Source organism: Gavia stellata, chromosome 2 (genome assembly GCF_030936135.1).
Source record: "Gavia stellata isolate bGavSte3 chromosome 2, bGavSte3.hap2, whole genome shotgun sequence".
NCBI lineage: Eukaryota > Metazoa > Chordata > Aves > Gaviiformes > Gaviidae > Gavia > Gavia stellata.
The window spans coordinates 49,683,510-49,698,120 of NC_082595.1; positions in this window are offsets into that span (position 1 = coordinate 49,683,510).

The window sequence follows — 14,611 nt, forward strand, 5'->3', positions numbered from 1 at the left end:
CAGCCCTTCTTTTCCAGATGAAATTTTCTTGCCACATAAAGTCAGTCTTCATTCTTCTTTTTGGAAATGCCTTGAGAAATGCAGAATTGGGCTAAGAAATCTAGAGATGGTAGATGAAATAATGTTAAGTGTCCATCTCTACTTGTCTTAAGTCCCTATACTTGTACCTGTAGCTGGAAAAGTTGGAGCTTAACCTCAGAATTTCACTGCTAACCCTTCTACTTACTTTTACACTTTCTCCTATTACATGTTGTTGATTTCAGGTTGCATCTCATAACGATCATTATGCCAGGGGCTGAACTGGGTGACTGTGGAAATCAGCTCTATACTCCTGCTGGTAACAAGAACATGCTAGTAGCAGGTCAGATTGCTTAAATTGCCAGTGGGATTTTGCACATACTTTCATGAGCTACAGGGCAGCCAGACCATCCATGGTAATAGATTGACTGTGCCTGGTGTGCTCCTGCTGCTACCATATCGCCACAGCTGAGCTTTGCCATTTGTTTCCAACTGGGGAGGGAAGGAAATGCCAGACCAGCTTTGAAGATCCAAAAGAAGGTGGATGTTGCCATTTGAGAGACTAGTATATTAGTATAGGATGTAGTTTCAAGCTCTGTGGCATTTTCATTTTATTTCTGCTCATGTTAGGTGGGGAAGAAAGACTCAGATTCAACCTCTGCAGCTAATGCTCATGTCAAGGAGTCTGGTTTCCTTGGTCCTATTTCTAGCCTGATGATTAGTTTCCCTGCTGCAATTGTAAGGTCCCGTTATTTCTTTGTGCTAGTGTACGGAGTACAACGTGGTGTCTTCAGCAGTGAAGTGGGCATAATGACTACAGGGGTGTGGCAAGGCTTCAGTCACTCATATTTGCAAATGGCTTTAATTATTTCTCAAGGAAAATAATGACATAAAGCCAAATAGCATTCATAGTCTAAACATGTGCTCAACTTATAACCTAATTATTAAGCAAGTATTTTAGCTTAATTACTCTATGCTGCATGTTAGACACATAAATCCTGATAGTTTAATCAGGATTCCCCCAAACCAACCTTTAGTGAGCACAGTTAACTGCATAAAAATTTAAAATTTGCAAAATCAGGTTTGGGGATTAAAAGGCAGAACTGTCAGTCATGTCTCTGAGTACTGCCTTACTTTTGTAAATCTGACTTGAAGGATTTCATAAGCTTCTTTTCTTACTTAGCTTGATTGGTGAACCTAATGATCATTTGCATTTTTTGTCTTATGCTTAATTTTCTAAATTCCCAGACAGTTCCAGGAAAGCAAGTTTCTTTAAAACAACGTGCCTCAGTAATAATAATTTATAATAGGAAAGTGTAAGAGAGCTTATGGGTCTGAAGCAGGGCTGGTTTTCTTTTCAGTACTGTCTCACAGTCAAATATTACACATAAAAATGAATCCATGCAATTTCAGTTGTTCCTGTGGGACTGAAATTTTAACTAAAGGAAAAATGCTTCTGTAATACCTGTTCAATCATAACACAGTTCAATGATCTGCTTATGAGCAGGTTAAATATATTTATGTTTCCTAATCTCTTTCAAGGACGATCTTCAGTGAAAATCAGCCCTGTGCTGAAAGCTGGCAGCTTTCTCTCTCCTGGGAGGAGGAGCCAGGCTCTGAGAGCCACAACCTGCCAACTGTCAGCCAGAGGCACGGCATCCTGTACAGCATTGCCTACAGAAACGTACATACTCATGCACACGCACATATATATGCATATGTGTATTGCATAGGATTCCATTTGTAAGGCTTCTTCTCTGAGGCTGTTGCCCTTTGAGAGAAATTCAGCCACTCTTCATTTGGTTGCAGGCATTTGAGTCATTGCAACCACAGCAGAGCGATGCTGTGGGTGGCATCGCTGTGTGAGCATCACTTTGCTTTCTCCATCCCTCCAGCACGCCTCTGACAGAGAAGTGAGATGCTTGTCAGGCTGTGAAGGGTTCAGTGCTCTGGAAGATTCCTGAAATCACAAGTCTGATGTGGATGTAGATTCTTTTTCACTGCTCTTTGACATTAAATGGATAAGGCAGTGTGAGAATATGATAAAAAAATAACTTTATCTTTTTTTTTAAATGGATGATTCTTATCAGTAAGAAATGGAGTTTTCTTCTTGGAATTGACCAGCAGTTTTATTGATTTTCTCATTACAAAATAAATTTATTTTAAATTTTTCTTTATTGATGCAAAAGGGAAAGACAAGAGTATGTCTACAAGGTACCAGCTATTGGATATCATTGACTGATTCTCTGTCAGCAGTTTTGTGGTGTAAATATACCATAATTTTGGAAAAGTGTCTCAGGACTGCTAGAGAAAATATGGTCAGAATCAAACAACTTAGTATCTAAGTCCTTTAAAAAAGATTAATGGACAGTTTCTCCCCTTCTGTGAATCTGACACTGCAGGACTGAACGTCATACATCTCAGCCACCATGGAAAGCCAGGGAGGGATGGAAGTATTTCTTTCACTGCTATACAGTTTTTTTAATTTTATTTATGTCCTTGGTCATAAAATAATGATAAAGAAGGAATACACCAAAGTCTGTTTAGGGAAATGAATTCTGTTAGAAGCCAACTTTAGAATTGTAGCTGTAGTGTGAGAAGCTGTTTCAGACCTTTCCAAAAGGGTTAGCAAAACATATTCAGAAAATGAGATGACTTTGGAAGTCAATATTGAATGTCATTAAGCAAACGGTGGACCAACAAAAATGATTCGCAGCAGAGTGTTTGTAGAGGCTCACCATATCAAGGGGAGGATAATCTCCTTGCTGTTTCAGATCATCGGTGGAGAGAGGGTGAGTCAGAAGCGCTGAGGGTCCTGCTCCAAATCCTCCTCTGGATAATGCGTTTGTCTCTGGAGGCAACAGAAGCCTGGAGAAGGAGCTGAGCCCCAGCTCAGCACAGCTAAGGCCCATAGCCCAGGGATATGCAGTCATGAGCACCATAAACATATATTAACAATTACACTGACAGACAATCAGGTTCTGGTGGCTAGGAATTTCCACTGATTAATTTGCTAGCATAGGTTTAAAAAACATGTTTTAAAAAATTCAGGCAACCTCCTCAAATTTGCCAGACCACAGTGTCACTGAAATGTTAAGCTGGGAGCTTGGGGAGAATTTTCCAGTTCTCTGTGGAAATGCTTCAGCCAGCAGAGACAGCTGTGAAAAGCTAGAACTTTAAGAGCAGTTGGTGTACTTCCACTAAAGAAGTAGTACCATTTCTGTACTGGTATAACTGGGAGAAGAGGAGGGGCCGAGGAAATGGGAGGTCTTTGAGTCTGGCTTGAGATGTTTCTGGTCTTTTGACCGGGGTCATTTAGCACTCATCTTAAATACAAAAACAACATTGCAAGTATGTTTGATTTGCAAGGGAACAGTTTCATATATTCCAAAACAATTACTTGTGAGGCCTCCCATAGAGAAACAACAATATCTCTGTTACCTCATTGCTGGGATTGCACTTGGAATAATAACCTCAAAGTGAGAATCAGAAGCAGCCCAGAGACTGGGTTTCTCCTTGCAGGGAGTGTTCAGGAGGTGGCTTTTAAATGCATAGGTAGAGAAATGCTGCAGTGTTACACTTTACGGCCCACCTTTGTTTTACAAGCTCACTAAGAGAGCTATTCCATGGCATATTTTTAAAGGTTTTCTGTTGTCTGCATTATTACAAATTTGCTGCTTACATCTGTATTATGCTACAAAATGAAGAGAGGAAGATGTAGATGCTCCACATACCTGTACTGGGCTTTAACAGTGCAGTAGGAACTAGTCCTGTCGGGCAGAATGCCCAGCCTTATCCATCATCCAGCTGATGATGGAAATACTGGAGAGTATCATGCCTCAACCCTTCTTAATCATATAACCAGAAGTCTGACCATCATTAAATATGTCATCGTCCTACGCCTGGACAGTCATAGCCTACCTCTCTCCTGCCTTAGTAGGTATGTGAAAATCCTGTAATTTGTCATAGTTACATTTGCCATACAATGATGTAGTATACCCACAAGAAAACCAGCATCTGGACTCACATCTTTTCCCCTCTGTTGAGACACATTCTTGTGCCATAGTACTGGTGGATCGTAGCTTCCCCAAAGGCTGAAGACTGATCAGCCCTAATGCAAAGGCTGAACACTGAGAGCTGCAGAGTTTTTCTGACTCCAGATGACTTCATGAGAAGCTGGAGAGATGTGGCAGCTCCCAGGAAAAGACCCAGGCATTTCACAGTTATATTTGCAATACGGATGTATTTTGCCAACTGAAGTAGCTTGATGGGGTATGCCCTGGCTCCCTTCTGCCCTGCAAAGTGACTCTGAGGCCCAAGGGAGAAAGGTCACAACCATGTCTCTTTCAAGCATAGAGATAGAACATAGCTAGGGAGAGCACATGGACCCAGCCTGGGAATTGTTCGTTCATCCCACACAGTATATATAGACTCTGGCCCTGAAAACCTTCCTCTGAGTTATATTATTTACTTTCATGCTCATGAAAAGTTATGCCTAGACTACATCCTGATGTGGTTTGTGTAAACATACTGCCATTCATTCATCAATCTAGCTGATATGCCTAGATGTAAGCAGAATAGAGGTGCCCCCATTGTAACTTAGGTAAAACCAGCAGTAGCCAAGACTAATCAAAAGGACATACGGTGTAAAGTTTAATGCTGTTGTAGAAGACTATGTTGTAGATGTGTTTTTAGGAAAGTTATCTACAGTCTTATAAGCACTGCTAGCAGTTACAGTCAAAGCAGTGGGAACTGAAACTCAGTGCTGCCACTAGGGATTGGGGAGTTCTCAAAGTTTTCAACATCTGATTCACATTTTGGTAAAGCATCTATTTTTGGATACATCTCTTCTCACTTGAAATGATATGGATCAAGTCTTTTTCTCTTATTATTGGGAGAACTCTCTCCTCAGCTGTAACTGCTCTTTCATAATTTCCTGGTAACTCTTGGGGCTGCCAGTGTGGTGGGAAAAATGATGGTCAGGATGGTTATGTTGTTCTTCAGAGATGGCAGAACATGCCCTCCTTAGGCAGGGACTACTATATGGGCAGTAAGACACTATCTGCTATTCTATTCGCTGGGTTGATGTGCCTTGCATGAGCGCATAGGGAGGCTCAACCAGATCCTCGGACGACAGATCCTGCAGAAATTGCTAGTGTGTGGAATTAGAATCAATTGGACTTCGTATCCTGCCTAATACTGCCCTGTGCCTAGCAGATTGTGTAAGTACATGAAAGGCTTTTTGTCCATGCATAACTGTAGTCATTAGCAAAGGGATGGGCAATTCTGCTAAGTAACATAGTAATTTCAAATTCCAGAGTTACAGAATCACAGAATCACAGAATCACTACGATTGGAAAAGACCTGTAAGATCATCAAGTCCAACCAGCAACCAACACCACCATGCCCATTAAACCATGTCCCACAATGCCTTGTCCACACGTTCCTTGAACACCTCCAGTGATGGTGACTCCACCACTTCCCCGGGCAGCCTGTTCCAGTGTTTCACCACTCTCTCAGTAAGGAAATTTTTCCTAATATCCAGCCTGAACCTTCCCTGGCGCAACTTGAGGCCATTTTCTCTTGTCCTGTCACTCATCACTTGGGAGAAGAGGCCTTACTATAGTCCTTATAGTCCTTACTATAACCGACAGAAACTGTAGATGATATACCTATCATCCACAGCACAGTAAATGTTCAGACTCAACAGTTTTTGGGGGGATTTTTTTGCACTTTGGCAAGCTACAATCTTCCAATTAAAAAATCTTTCACTATAGACTACTAATCACCTTTGGTCGTGAGTCTCAGTTGAAAAACCACCATCTTCATGGGGGATCTTCAGTATTTGTTCATATATGGAACTCAAAGCAGACCCATCTCACATTTTTGTACAAATACTTCGATGCTACTTAAATTCTACAGTCCATAACCATAGCGGAGACTTTAACTCAACAAGAACTGCTTCAGGACATTGCTCTGCTTCCATTAAGACAGAAAATTGCTATTGAAGATACTAAGGTACAAAGACAAATAAAGTTACAGAACTTTTTCTACATGAACCATAAATATTCTTATAAAAAACGACATACCAAAGAGTCCAGCAACTCCCTATACTGAAAACTACAATTAGATACAAGAACACAAATAAAAAGTCGTTGCTGACAAAAAAACCCCTGTAATATGGTGAAAACTACTGTGCTATTATAAACCCCAAAATAAAAATCATTAAGGTATTATTTTGACCAAAGAAATTAGACACAGTCATTTTCCAAATTGTCACAGACACTAGAGAAGCAGTGGTTTATCCAATATTTGTCTAGAAGAAAACAGACCATTGAGAAATAAGCTAGCAGTGAAATGCAAAGAGAAACCTTTATGCAAAAATGGCTGTAATGTTTCATGCAAGCCTAGACAACAGTAGCCCTCCTACCCATGTTTCTCATGGCTGCTGTGGGTTTCATATACCCCTAAGGCTGGCTGCACACAGTGGAATTGACGGATTTTCCCTCAGGCAAACCTGTCTGCTTTCCATCATTAAAAACTCTTCCTTTTTAACAGAAGAGAGCAGAGGCTGTTCTGATTTTTCCTTGCAATTAACACTCTTTCATGAAAGCTGCTTTATAGCAGCCCAGATAGCAAGCTAGAAGTGGATGCCTCTGTAAAGTGCTTATATAAAGTGCTTATACCAGCGCAGTTCTCTGTTAAGAAGGCAGGCTCCCGAGGAGGATTGTAACACAGGAGGATCAGAGCAGAGAATGGTGATGAAAATGTTTCTTAATTGAATTAAGTTTCTGAGGTCACTGTAATCATTTGTCTGTTATTTATGAAAGGAAGAAATGTACTTTCATACTATTTGCATATACATTTGGCCATCCTTTCTCCAACTATAGGGAAGTCTTTCCATGCATGTCTTTCCTTCATTAAGGGGTGACATCTGCTACATAGCCATCTAGACCCACTAAGTTGTTTCAACACTGGTATCAGGGAATGACAGTGCTGGCAGCGACTGCTGAGCGTTAGGGTAAGAAGTGAAGCTGGCTCAGGATGAAGAGGTTGTGATATGTGAGTGGGTGTCACAGGACTCAAGCAAGGCAACATCTGGGCCTGGATTAAAGGAACATTATAATTAGCACAATTTAAATGAACCATTAAAAGCCAGACAGCACTGAAATAAAAGGAAAAATTGCTTTGCAGAAAAATTAAGCTTTCATACTGCTAGACTGGTTGGTCTTCAACAATGCTGCTTAGTTCATCAGAGGAGTTTTTCAGCCAGGGTTGTGCGACTTGTCAGTCATATTAGCTAGCCTGAGTGGCTGTTGGGACAACGGTAGACGAGGCAGCATGGACCTCTCTAATTTGCTCTTGAGAAGCAAGGTTAGTGACTGCAGTGTAGGCATACCCTTGTTTTGATTCCCAGAAGTGGGTGACGTTCAAAAATGCTCTGCAAAATCTGCAATCAACTTTTGTATAGAAAATTATTCCCTTCACTATACACTTCAGCCAAAAGCTTGCCTCCAATTTAAGCTTTCCTGCAACAAATTGTGAGCTTGCACTTCAACTCATGGACCAAAGTGGGTATTTTCCACCTGTAATGTATGGACCAATAGAAGTCAACAGGTGAATTTTAAGGAAAGTGAATGTTTTGTTAGCGGAAGTAATTTTGCTTTTGTTAATAGACAGGACTACATCTTAACAGGATGAATAATAGAATGAATCTCTTGGCTTGTTACCAATCAGAACAGTAATATTTCATAATCTTTGCACTATTTTGGGCGGTGAATGACAGCACCAGATGTACAATATCAGTTAGTCAGATCTTAGGAAAATAATTAATAATGTTAGCTGAACAATTTAAAACCTGGTATTAAGAGATGCTCAAAAGACAACAGCCCAATTCCTCACAATAGAACTGCAATAGCTGTTGACAGATGAGGTCTGCTGCAGGGGCTTCTTGAACATCTCTGTAATAAATGCTGGGCCCAGTAGCAAAGATTTTAGGAAATAAAAGACTATTTTAGACAGATAACATTGTCCAAGAATTTGGCTCAATTACAAGGAGCATTGCAAATAATAGCCAGAGGTCAGATTGATTCCTTTTTTCATGAAGTGTGTAGCTCAGGAAATTCAGCAATATAGAACTCATCACTTCTATTGATAGGCCTGACTGAATAAAACTTATGGTTAGTGTGAACTTGTTTCTTCTTCAATACAATAAAACACAGGTTATCAACAAGTTAAGACTGCTATGTATTTGCCCCTTAAAATTATCCTTTAGCTGCTTCTCTTAAATATAATATGAATATCAACTTTGTACTCTCAGAAGAGAATTACTGGGCTGTAGATTCAGAAGTGAAGAAAGCAGACAACTCAGAAATGCTGTGTTTGTGGAGGAGTGGCATCTTTCTCACTTTCTCAGCTGAAAAACTTGGGTTTCAGCTTCAGGAGGGGTCTCTGTAAACTCCTATATCAGCTAGGAGGTGAGTCTTCAAAGTCGGTGGCATTGACCAGCAAGGCTGGAGGGTACACTTACTGAGCTGAGACAGATAATGTTGTCAGCTTCAAAATGTAGGTACAACTTATGTCAGAAACCTTCCCATTACAGACACCAGAATCCAGATATCTCTGAAATCTTGGGAAATTAAAGTTTCTGGCAACTTCTCAACTTTGCATCTCTAGAAGGAAGACGCCGACAGTATTTGGGAGCTGGTAATTTTAAAGGGCTTTCAGTTGAATGAAACCTTTATGGACTGGCCTAGTCTATATACCCAGGAGCCGAGCTGGGTATATAGAGCTGTATCCCCAGAGCAGGGCTGAGCCTGAGCACAGATAAAGGATTGATGTAACTCCTCAGATGAATGAAAGTGTGCAGGGCTTTCTGAATTTAAAAAAAAAAAAAAAAAAAAAAAAAATTGGGTCAATGAAAAAAAAAGTTATCCGGGCTAGAAGAAGGGATAAACTCGGGGAATTAGGCAGGCTGGGGAGGCTACGCATGGGTGACCCAGTCATGTGTGACAGTCCCTGCAGCTGCTATTACTGTACCAAACGCCAGGAACAAAGCAAGGAAAAGACGTTCCTGAAAGAATTTACTCAGTGACAACTCGCACAGATTTTTTGTTGGCTGTATTTTTTGATGTGCCTATTTGCTGTTTTTAAATTAACCCCTCCCTTTCATTTAGGAGTTCAGCAAGGGTCTGAAGGCTGAAGCCCTGGCACCTGCAGCCTGTCACCACACTGTTAAGCAGGTATTGAGACGTAGTAGCATGTGAAGTATGCAACACAAAGGCAAACAGAGATAAAAACTTGGTAAATTGCTCTAAAATGCCATTAGAGAAAGATCTGGGAGGAACAGCATTAAGTGAAAAAGTAGAGTATTTATAAAAAGAATCTCCAATATCCTTAAAACTTTTCCTCTCTACTGCCTACCTATCGGGTGTTCTTTTGCTTGAAGCATATTTTTAATGCCATTAAATACATTTAACTGGTGGTCTTATGGCCTATAATTGTCTTCTGACAGAAAGTGGTTGCACAGTTTTCCTAATAGGAGTTCAAGGTAAAACCAAAGTAGGTTTTGTGATTTGGTTTTTAGTTTTGTTGGGGTTTTTTGGGGTTGGTTTTTTTTTTTTTGGGGGGGTGGGGGGGATGGACACTATGTAATCTAATGAGTGTCTAATGTGAAAAACGTAATAATTTCTGGGATCAGAGACTACAACATAAGTCTCCCCATGCTCTCTGACCTAGTGACTCTGTCTCTCCACTACCTGCTCACCTTCTCACCCAAGGGCTTTACACTTCCAACTGCAGAGTGGTTCAGCTTCTAGGTGATGTGCAATCGTCTCTAGTTCATCTTGCATCACCTGCAGCCTGAGGTGGGAAGTGGAGCCCCACACCCTGCATACCCACGAGCACGGCGGCAGGCATGGGGGGCTGCCCTGCATGGGAAGGGGGGCCTCAGGTGAGGGCAAGAGCACTGGGGCTGCTGATCCTGTCGGTTTGCTCAATGCTGGCACATGGAGTGCATGCACTTACAGCTAAGTTATTCTCCGACAATTAGGTTGCTATGCCCTAACCTCCTCCTCTGTTCATGGCCTCATTTTTCAGCTGGGGCTTTTGGAGTCTTACACAGAGTGTTGGCATTTCCCTGCCTCAAGTGTGAGCCATGACAAAATTTAGGTGAGCATAAGATGCTTGGCTTCCCAGATCAGAGCATTTGTCCACATACGTCTGGGCTCAGAGGCTCAGGCAGGCAGGGTGTTGTGCTCTTCTAAAGAGAGATGATCATCAAGTTCAAGATTGAGTTGGAGGGCAGGTTTGCTCAAGCTCTCTTTTCAGCTAACTTCCAGCTAATTCCAACCTTAAGTGCATAATGCAACAGTCTGTATCACTCTATGTGTTTATTTAGACGTTGTATGTACAGTTTGTGTTAGGAAATTCAATTCATTTTTCTGGTTGGCAGAAAGTATCTGGCAAATATAAGGTTAATATAAAAACATAAAGGCAAGGACGTTGTAATGAACAACAACTGCTGCTGAGGAAAATGGTATTTGTTCTTAGGCTAAACCAGGTAGGGTATGTTCTGAGTACCTGGTGACAAGCCCTTGTAAGTATGTATAGTAACTGCCAATGGCATAACTTCAGAAGGTGGTAATGTGTGCTCAAATGGTGCCATATTTCTTAATCTGTCCTGATTTTGCCATCGTTTTTCTTCTGTGCACATTATTATATTGAACTTACCAATAAGTACTATTTGCGGACAGAAACACTTATGTTAATCATAGCAATCAGTGGTCACAGCAGCTTAGCCCTGTTACAGACCTTGAGGCAGTACAGTAAGAGAGGAACAAACTGAATAATTTGAGCACACAGGCTAAATTTGGTTTCATATTGGCCACAGGGAAAGAAGGAAACTGCAGAGAAGGTTTTAAATTAGAGGGTTCAGCGGAGGAAGAGGGGATCAGTGTTAAAAATGCTATGGCCCAGCAGAAGTTTGAAGGGGAGGCTGTGAGATAGATTAGCAAAACAGCTCAATAAACTGGAGGGTGATGAGATTTGAAAGGTCTCATCATAATTAGAGCTAGTTGGAAACCTTCTGGCAAAGCACTTCAACCAAAACACATGTTGTCTCTGGAACTACATTAAAAGGACCTGGGTTCAACAAACTTCCACAGCAGCAGGGCAAAGCTCTGAGTCCTTTTGGGTCTTTCTGGGATGTGGGAGGTGGGAAGGATCCCTGTCCCTGCTGTGTGCAGTGGGATTTCTTCTGAGGCAATGAGCTGAGAAGAGATGTCAGGCTGCAGGCATCTTCCTCTCCACCGCTCCCACCCTTACATTCCAGTGTCAGAGGTCTGGCTGGTTCTTGGAGAGGGCATCACGGCAGCTGCCAGGCTGGCCTGGTGGCAGCTCAGCCACCACCTGCAAGTCTGTGACTCTGAGAGCCAGCCCTCAGCTCTAGCACCGGAGTCATCCATCGGTAGACCGGGGAGGTCCAGCTGTGTTCACACTCCCACACTCTGTCCTTTGGGAGTTTGCCTCAATGCAGGGGTATTGTTTCTTTTGTAGGGGAAACAAAGCAGTACTTTAATGAAGGATTTTGAAACAATGAATATTTTATACATTTACTCAAAGACGTGGGTTTACCTAAAGGCTTTCCAATCCTGCTTATGGCAGCCCTGATTTGTTCTGGTTACTTCTTTTTTTCAGATGGGAAGGTACGTGCCTCCTTTTAAATCATGCACATATTTAGCAAGAGGAAGGGTGGGAAGGGATGTCCTTGTGTCTGATGGGGCTCACCCTTGTCTCTTGATGCTTTGGAAACAGTCCTTGACAAGGCTGATGCTTACTTACCCTTAGGTAATAAAAAGACTCCTTAAGAGCACTGTCACAGCCTTTAGCTAGTACAGACTTTTTGCTGCAGCCAAAACTGCTCTCTGGAGCAAACCCTCCAGCCCTTTTGCAGACCTTCAATCACCCATCTGGAGTATGGGCTAAGGCAGGGTTGGGTCCAAAGCCAACGGGAGCTTTTCCATTGCCCCCTGTGTTCTCTGGAAGAGGCCCAAGGGTGGGTTTGATTATGTTTCTTCTTGCTCCACAGCACCAAGAACACAAACAACATCTACTGAAGTAAGCATGAGACATCTGTATCCCATGGCAGCACTCTGGATGTTGCATGGAGGGGAGAGCTCTGTTGATAAAGTGGCAGGCTACAAGTTATAGTAACAGTTGCAGGAAAACATTCCTGAAACAACTATTCCCCTGCCGCTTCCTTCCTCAGACTGACATTTCTACATCCTGAATATCCAGTGGTACCAATTAAATGCTTACAGATTATTAATTAATGAAGCAGCCTGTGAAGATTTATGCTGCAAGGCTCCCTGGGCACTAAAGCGGCTGTTCCGGACACCCTCGCTCCTCCGAGCCTTTTCTTTCTAAAAATACCTTCATGTTAGTGCTGAGATGGGTTTAGCATTGGTTATGTAGTTCAATACAGCAGTGATAAATAAATGATAATATATTTTTAAAAGTTGATAACAGTAGGATCGACATCGGCAAAAGCAAGGAAAAGCCAGGGGGACTCTGGTGTCGGGGAGGAGCCACCCTCACATGTAACAGGTGAGCTTTCCACAGGCCAAGTGCTCATGCTTCATGTGTGCGACCACAGGAGCAGGCAGCATCCATGTGACCGGGAAGGAATGGTGAGCACTGCTTTCAGTGTGCCTTGGTGTGCGCCTGCAAAGTAAATTTCTACAGCTGTTATATAGTCAAGAGGATTTATTTTATGAAATGCTTATGAGAGGTGATTTAACAGTGCCAACATTGAAAAACAGCTCCTGTTCTTTCTCTTCTTTTATGTAAGTGGGAGTTTTGAAGCAGGTAAGTTTTTGCAGGGTACAGCTTGTGGTTTTTTTTAAATGGCCATTTCCTAACCAGGTCTTGAGTGCCCTTATCTCTTAAGAGGCCCAGAGTCCTGGAAAGTCCACACTGCTTTGGAAGCTTGACATTTGCATACTTTCATCAAAGGAATGTAGGGAAAATCTGAAATACCCCAGACAGAAAATATCCTATGTGTACACTTTTGTCTGACTGCTCCTTGTCACCAGATGCCTTTATCTTCAACTGCAGTCCTCTGAGAAATGCTGGAGTTAGCAAGTTGCAGAGGAAGGAGTTGGTCCCACTGTGCAGTCTCAACACTTAAGGGTTCGAATTTTGCTTCAAGGTCAAGTCTTCAGAAGCAAACTTTCTAGCAATTTAATCTTCATTTTAAAAAATCGCCCCAGAAGAAATGCCAAAGGGATTTAAAATTGAATTTATAAATAAATTTACAGTCATGATCAGAAGTTTCCTTTACAGATATGGGATTTAATGTTATGTTTGGCACCAAAAAGCTATCATCCTACGATAATCACTTTATGAACTCTTACAGTGAAAACTTTGTGAAGGGACTGACAGAGGACATCCTACAACCAGACATCAGATGGTGGTGCCTGACAGCCGACTGGACTTGGCTATGCTCGCATGGTGAGACAGATTCACAGCACGGGGTGGGTGAGCTCTCCATTGAACTGGAGCAGGAGCAGGTCAGGTCTCCTGCAGCTGTCTCAGGGCTTCTCCAAACGGAGGCAAAGCTCTTGCTTCCCCAAAGAGGAAGGGATAGGGCTGAGCTGAAGGTGTAGAAGGGAGATTTTAGATGGGAGATGAGGGGGGACATCCCTAAAGAACTGGACTTAGCATATGTTGCTGCAGGGCAATGGGATGGGAGAGGGGGCGCTTAGGTCACGACCCCCTTTATAGGACAATAGAAGAAAAGCCTGATTTTTCTGGGCCCTGGTATAAGGAAACTAGAATACAGTTTCCTGCCCTGACATTACAGTGTGTAGGACAACTACTAAGGCCTATGGGTAGTCCTGAAGCTCACCTTGTGTTACTCTGCCAGCATCTCGCACTCATGATTAGCAAATACCACACTTGCATCTGACAAGGGAGTTTCTTTGCCAAGTCCTTTCCATCCTTCTGTCTTTGGAGGCTTTCAATACAACAACCAACCCACCTACCTGGTTGCAGCTGTGCAAGTGAATTCTGTATTGTGGCTGCTGGCTGCTGGAAACAGGGCTGAAACCACTGCCCTATTTTGCACAGGATATTAAAACAGTAGGTAAAAATGATTAGTCATTATTATCATGAGGCTGGTGTTAAATTAGTGACCTAGCAGCAAAAGGCTCCCATTTGATCATTCCAACAACTCTGAGAGTTACCCTAGATGCTCATTCAGTGCAGGCACAGTTTGCTGTGTAAGACTATTGGCATGCAGACAGTGTGCGCACTGACTGGGAAAAATGAAGTGGTGTTAAGAATGCTTTGGCTATATTAACTCTGAGTATGTCCTTGCTGCCCTGGGATTTTGGGTTTAAACGCAATATTGTCTGAAAGTGCTTTGTAGCTTTCAATATCGTATTCCAATAAGAGGGAAGGTATCACATGCTGACAGCCTATGATTATACTTTAAAAGAAGATTGCCAAAAATGCATTTTCCCTGTTTGTTTTGAAGACATAATTCAAGGAATTTGAACTTTATTCTTGAATCCTGAAGATAATCAGAAAA